The sequence below is a fragment of the Macrotis lagotis genome, chromosome 1, assembly GCF_037893015.1.
Source record: "Macrotis lagotis isolate mMagLag1 chromosome 1, bilby.v1.9.chrom.fasta, whole genome shotgun sequence".
NCBI lineage: Eukaryota > Metazoa > Chordata > Mammalia > Peramelemorphia > Peramelidae > Macrotis > Macrotis lagotis.
This window is the reverse complement of record NC_133658.1, coordinates 673,212,688-673,220,123: the sequence shown is the minus strand read 5'-3', so window position 1 is coordinate 673,220,123 and position 7,436 is coordinate 673,212,688. Positions and strand designations below refer to the sequence as shown.

The 7,436-nt window shown below is 36.8% G+C and overlaps 1 pseudogene; it reads right to left on the bottom strand.

The window, feature by feature from the left end:
- Positions 1–1,091: 1,091 nt before the first annotated feature.
- On the bottom strand, positions 1,092–1,491 carry LOC141522866 (ubiquitin-like FUBI-ribosomal protein eS30 fusion protein; annotated as a pseudogene).
- Positions 1,492–7,436: the final 5,945 nt, after the last annotated feature.

Below are 7,436 nucleotides of genomic sequence, written 5' to 3'. Positions count from 1 at the left end.
AATCCCAAGAAATCATCCCCAAAACTACTGGAAACAATTAGCTTTCAGTAATGTTGCTGGATATAAAATAAACCCTCATCAATCCTCAACTTTTCTATATATGACTAGCAAGATAAAGCAGGAAGAGCTAGAAAGAGAAATCCCATTCAAAGTAACCTCAGTCAATATAAAATACCTGGGAGTCTATGTTCCAAGGCAGACTCAGAAACTTTTTGAAAAAAATTATTAAACACTTCTCACACAAATTAAATCAGATTTAAATAACTGGGTAAATATCAACTGCTCATGGATAGGTAGAGTTAATATAATAAAAATGACAATTCTACCAAAACTAACCTACCTGTTTAGTGCCCTACCAATCAAAATTCCAAAAAATTACTTTAATGAGTTAGAAAAAGTTATAAGTAAATTCATATGGAGAAATAAAAAATCAAGAATTTCCAGTGATTTAATGAAAAAAAGTACAAAAGAAGGGGGCTTAGCTCTACCCAATCTAAAATTATTTTATAAAGCATCAATCATCAAAACTGTCTGGTATTGGCTAAGAATTAGTGTTGGACCAGTGGGATGGACTAGATACAGTAGCAGGAAACAATTATAGTAATCTGCTGTTTCATAAACCCAAAGAGTCGAGCTATTGGGGTAAAAACTCTATCTTTGGTAAAAACTGCTGGGAAAATTGGAAGTCAGTATGGAGGAAACTTGGATTAGAACAACACCTCATACCCTATACCAAGTTAAGTTCCAAATGGATACAGGATTTAAACAAAAAAACTATACTTTAAGCAAATTAGAAGATCAAGGACTAGTTTACCTGGCAGATCCATGGAAAGGGAAGCAGTTTATGACTAAGGAAGAGATGGAGAGCATCACTAAAAACAAACTAGATGATTTCAATTACATTTAATTAAAAATCTTTTGCACAGACAAACCACTCTAAACCAAGATCAAAAGAAATGTAGCAAAATGGGAAACAATCTTTACAACTAATGTTTTTGAGAAAGGACTCATTTCTAAAATATACAGAGAAGTGAGTCATATGTTTTTTAGTAGTATTGGTTCTATTGGGGGCAGAGGGGAATTATCAGGGATTAGGAGTTGGCATTGGGGACCTTCTTGCCAAAAATGGGCACTACGTTGACAAAGTGTTGATTGTACTGCTTTCTCTTCTTAGCATGTCCAGTCTTCTTCTTTTTCTTCTCCTGCTTGGCCAATTTGGGAGTCTGACCCCTCATTTTTCCAGCTCAGAGCAAAGAGCCATGGGCTTTACCTCCCAGCATGTGGCCACCACTTCCAGGGTGGTCAAGACACTCCACCCCCGCACTGACTCAGGACAGCATCATCTTCCAGTGGGGAGCCACTGAGAAGTAGCACCTGGTCCTTGGGCACAATGCCCTCTTGGGAAGCTACCAGGGCCTTGATCTGGCCCACGGTCTTGTACCTGGTCATGTCAAGGGTGTGCAGCACCTGCCCGGGGACAAGCAGTTGCATGGTGGTGCCTGCTGGCAGAGGAGCAGCAGCGGCCAAGGCCCAGGCCAAGGTGGGGGCGGCTGGGCTGCAGTGCAGGGAGGATGGCCGGTGGGGCTTGGGTGGGCCAGAGGCATTGCCCCCAGCCTCCTCCTCTTCCCTGCCCTGGATTGCACACTTCTGAGTCATATTTTTAAAAAAGCCATTCCCCAATTGACAAATGGTCAAAGAATATTCCAAGACAATTTACAGATGAATAGATCAAAGCAATTCATAGAGATATGAAAAATTGCTCTAAATCATTACTTATTAGAGAAATGTAAATTAAAGCTTCTCTGAGGTATCACCTCACATCTCTCAGACTGGGCAATATGACCAGAAAGGATAATGATCATTGTTGTAAAGGTTGTGGGAAATCTGGGGCACTATTACACTGTTGGTGGAGCTGTGATCTCACTCAACCTTTCTGGAGAGGAACTTGGAACTATGCCCAAAAGGCAACAATAATGTGTCATACCCTTTGATCCAGCTATACTACTACTGGGTCTATACCCTGAAGAGATGATAAGAAAGGGTAAAAACATCACATGTATAAAAATACTCATAGCAGCCCTGTTTGTGGTGGCAAAGATTTGGAAATCAAGTAAATGTCCTTCAATTGGGGAATGGCTTAGCAAACTGTGGTATATGTATATCATGGAACACTATTTTTCTATTAGAAACCAGGAAGGACTTGGAATTCATGGAAGCCTGGAGGGATCTGCATGAACTGTTGCTGAGTGAGATGAGCAGAACCAGAAAAACACTGTACACCCTAACAGCAACATGGCAGGTGATGATCAACTTTGATGGACTGCTCGTTCCATCAGTGCAAGAACCAGGGACAATTTTGGGCTGTCTGCATTGGAAAATACCATCTGTATCCAGATAAAGTGCAGTGGAGTTTGAACAAAATCCAGGGACTATTTCCTTTAATTTGGAAAAAAACTGATATCATATTGTCTGATCTGGTTATCTCTTACACTTTATGTTTTTTCCTGAAGGATATGATTTCTCTCTCATCACACTCAATTTGGATCAATGTACAACATGGAAACGATGCTAAGACTGATAAATTTCTTTCTGTGGCGGGATGGATAAGGGAAGTAAGGTTAGGGGAAAAACTGTAAAACTCAAAATAAATAAAATCTATAATAAAAGAAAAATGAAAAGTGAGAAAGAAAAAATAAATTTAGAGAAATAAAAATACTATGCTTTGGACTACATTCTGACTCTAGAGTTCTTTCTTTGGATGTCGATGGTATTTTCTATCATAAGTCTTATGGAATTTTCTTTGGTCAATACATTGTTCAGAACAGGTTAGTCAATCATAGTTTATCATCACACAAGTTTACTATTGCAATGTACAACATTCTCTTTTTCTGTAGCTCATTTCATTGAGCATTAGTTCATATAAGTGTTTGCAGGTTTGTCTCAAATACATTTGCTCATGCTTTCCTACTGAACAATAATAATGAATTAAATTCACATACCACTTGTTCAGCCCTTCCTCAATTGATGGACATCTCCTTAGTTTACAATTCTGTGTTTCCAAAACTAAAAAAGGTGTTATAAATATGTTTTTTTGTACATGTGCGTCTTTTCTCCTTTTTGTGAACTCTTTGAGATAAAGATCTAGAAATGATATTGATTCATTCTTTTTCCTACTCCTTTGGTCATAATTGCAAATTGCTGTCCAGAAGAGTTGGATCAACTTAAAATTCCAGCAATAGTACTTTAGTGCTCGAGGTTTCCCAAATGTCCTCAATTATCAGTTTTGTTTTTTTGTCATATTAGTCAATCTTGTAGATGTGAGGAGGTATCTCAAAGTTTTAATTGGCTTTGCTCTAATCAATAATGATTTTGAACATTTTTGTCATATGGCTATAGATAACTATAATTGCTTTCTCTGAAAACATCCTGTTCACAACTTTTGAGGATTTAACAATTGTAGAGTAACTTGTATAATTTTTTTGGCTCAGTAAATCAGATTTATTTGACACTTGAGACATTTGGAGGATGGGTAGAAGATATGAAGTATAGAATTGTAGACACTATTGTGTCTATATGAAAAGTAATATATGTACTTTATATTGGTCTTTACCCAACTCAGCCTTCCACACAGTCCCAGGCTTCTTGTGTTCTTTCTTTCTGTCGCTGGCTGCTTATCTCTCACTCTCTTTTCCTTTAGCCATCTTAATTGTAATAGTGCAGAAACTTCTTTTATTTGCTTGTTATTTATTTGTTCATTCATTTACTTATTCATATATTCATTCATTTATTTATTTAATTTTATCCATTTGTACATGCACATTTTGAAATTACAAAATTCCCCTCAACCCTCTCTTCCCTCCTCCCTCCCCTTAGCAGGGATTGGTCAAGTTAACATTTTACTGAAATATTTTGTTAAACATATTTACAAATTAGTATTTGTTGGCATGAGGAATTAGGATTAAGGGAAAGGGAAATATAAGGAAAAATTTTTGTAAATTGCTCATCAGATTCAGAAGGGTTTTTTTCCCCCTGTGTTTTGTTTTGTTTTTCTTCCTCTGTTTAGGGAATATTATAGTCTATAACCAGTCAAATATAGTTTTCTTAGCTTTCTAGACTGCTGAAAGGAGTTGCTTCCATCAAGGTTTCATTTCATAATGTTGTTGATGTATACACTGTTCTCTTGGCTCTACTCCTTTTGTTCAGCATCAAATCACTTACATCATTTTAGGCTTCTCTAGAGTCCAACCATTTATTGCTTCTTATAGAACAATAATATTCCTTAGTATTCATGCACCATAATTTGTTTAGCCATTCCCCAATTGATGGGCATCCCTTCACTTTTCAATTCTTTGCCACTACAAAAAGAGCTCTATAAATATTTTGGAACATATAGGACTTTTCCCATATTTTTTAATTTCTTCTGAATATAGTCCTAGAATTGGAATTGCTGGGTCAAAGGGTGTGAACAATTTTATTGCTCTTTGGACATAGTTCCATATTGCTCACCAGAAAAGTATCATCAAACACAGTTTGATCATTTCATTGCTTTATAAGCTCCTGTTGTTATCAAGATAACATCAGATTGTTTAATTGATTTTTTGGTAAACTGAATTCACTCAATTGAATCAAATTATATTTATAAACTTTTTTTTTAAATTACCCCCTTTTTCAACTGTCTTTCAAGCTGGCACAATTCTCCCCATGAGCCAAAGTATCATTAAAAGCCATATCATTTCTTGAACTATTTGTGACCTTCCTGGGAGGCCTATTTTCTTTCACACTTTACCTCCTGCTGTCCCCACCCAAGATACTTAACACCTTGTTAAGTGAACCAAGGTCAACCATTTTTCCACCTTTACTCCCCCTCCCCACCCAAGTACTTAACCCCTTGCTAAGTGAAGCAACAGTTAAATCAAACCCTAATCTAAATAACTGAGAGAATTTTCTAAATCTGTAAGTCCTAGGAGGCTCTGGAGCCTTTACAATGATTGTATGTAAAAAGAGAGAACTTTATAAATGATTGCATGTAACAAAGATAGGGTCTGAGGTCCTCCCAGTTTATGATGCCCTTATTAGATAAGGTGCTTAGCACCTTGTGATTAAAGTGAGTCAAAGTATAATGAGACACTTAAGTTAAACTTAATAACCATGCTTTTTTTTTTCAGGGCTTTTTTTCCTCAAAAAGAGTGATGTCATACTGGACCTCTTCAACTGAGAGAAAAGACCCAATTATACCCATTTTCTTTAGGTTCATTCTCTTCAATTATATTCTGCTCTCTAATAATCTTTAAAGAAGTAAAGTTCTAAAGAATTAGAAGTGTTATATCTTCTCTTTTAGGGTTGTATTCAACTTGATAGTTGACCAACATATGTTTAAAACAGTTTCATTTTTTCAGTCCCCTTTGCATTTACCTTTTTAATGCAACTCTTGAGTCATGTATTTCGTAATTGAATTTTCTGTTCAGTTCTGGTCATGGTGTCAGGAAATTCTGGAAGTCCTCTATTTCATTGAAAAACCATCTTTTCCCCTGACAATTTATGCTGAATTTTGCATGGTAGTACATTCTGGGTTGTAATCCTAGGTCCTTTGTTCTTTGCAATATGTTATTCCAGTTCTTCCAATCTTTTAATTTTGAGTCTGATAGATCCTGTATTAGTCTGATTGTGTTTTCTTCGTATTTGAATTGTTTTCTTTTTGATGCTTGCAATATTCTCTTCTTTATTTGAGGGTTCTGAAGTTTGACTTTTACAATCCATTGAGGTTTTATCCTGGCATCTCTTTCTGGAGGCCATTCTGTGGATTCTTTTAATGGTTATATTGTTATCTTGCTCGAGTAAGTTTGGGGAGTTTCCCCTTATAATTTCCTGCATGATGTTTTTCAGGTTCTTTCCTGGGTTCAGGTTTTCTGGTAGCTCAATGCTTCATAGATTGTCTCTTCTGGATTTATTTTCCAGCTCATTCATTTTCCCTAGAAAGTACTTTACATTTTTTTCCATTTTTTCAGCTTTTTTATTTTGTTTAATGGAATCTTATAGTCATTGGTTTCTAATTGTTCAGTCTAATTTTTAGGATTTTATTTTCTTCAGTTAGCTTCTGTGTTTCTTTGTCTAGTTATTTTTACTTTTAACATAATTAATTGGTCAGCTTTTCACAATTTCCCTCCATGACTTTCATTTGTTTTGTTTTTTTTAGATTTTTGCAAGGCAAATGGGGTTAAGTGGCTTGCCCAAGGCCACACAGCTAGGTAATTACTAAGTGTCTGAGGCTGGATTTGAACTCAGGTACTCCTGACTCCAGGGCTGGTGCTCTATCCACTGTGCGACCTAGCCACCCCTTTCATTTCTTTTTTCCATTTTTCCTCTATTCTTTGGTTTTTAAATTCTTTTTTAAACTCTTTGATGAGCTTTTGTATTTGAGTTCAATGTATAGACTGTTTTGATACTTCCCCTATGAGTGATTTTTCAGTGTTTTTCTTCTTCAGACATGGCATTGCTGTCATCTTTGTCTGTAAAGTGGTTTTTTTATAGTGAGTGCTCTGTCATCTTTTTTTGTTCTTTTTGGTTTTAGTTCTGCACTGGGATATATGGAGTATAGATCCGGGCTTTTATTTTGTTGGGGCTGGAGTCTAATCCCTGGTTCATTGTTGGCCAAGATATTGGCTATGCAGTTCAGGCCTTGCCTTTGCAGTATTGTTTACTTATTCCTCCTTTATGTCCAAGTTCTGATTTAACAGAGGATTGTTCCCAAGCCAGTCCTGGCTTTTCACCGATTTTTTCAGGGTTTTCAGGGTTTAGACTTTGCTTCAGGATTCAGGTTGGGGATCCTCTCTTCTAGCTTGCTATCTAGTTCCTGTGACCTCTGATATAATTAAGCTGTCAGGAACTGGATTTCACTGTGACTAAAAATCTCCTGCTAGCTTTCCCCACTCTCCCGCCTCTTGGACCTTACTTCCCCTTTTCCCCCAAAAGAGACAAACATTCATAGAAGATCCTCCAAGATGTCTACAGTTGAAAATTTCTTTGAATCTACTGTTTTTCTTAGTTGTATCTATAGTGTGAATGTCAGAATAGAGGCTTCATTTATCTTTAGTAGGAAAAGGCTTCAGGAGCATGTTTGCTTCTTGCCACCATCTTAGATCTGCCCTGGAAGTCACCAAAACCTCCGCTTTGTAAAGTCTTTGGCTTAGTTGTCTCACTGTGGTGTTTTTATTTTTATTTTATTCTTATTTTTGCAAGGCAATGGGGTGAAGTAACTTGGCTAATGTCACACAGCTAAAGTAGGTATTAAGTGTCTGAGCATGGATCTGAATACAGATCCTCCTGACTCCAGGGTGGTGCTCTATCCACTGTATTACCTAGCTGCCTAGGTGTGCTGACTCAATTTTCTTCTATCACTAAAATACAGCTCTCCCTTCTCCTTTAGGAGGATGGGGATG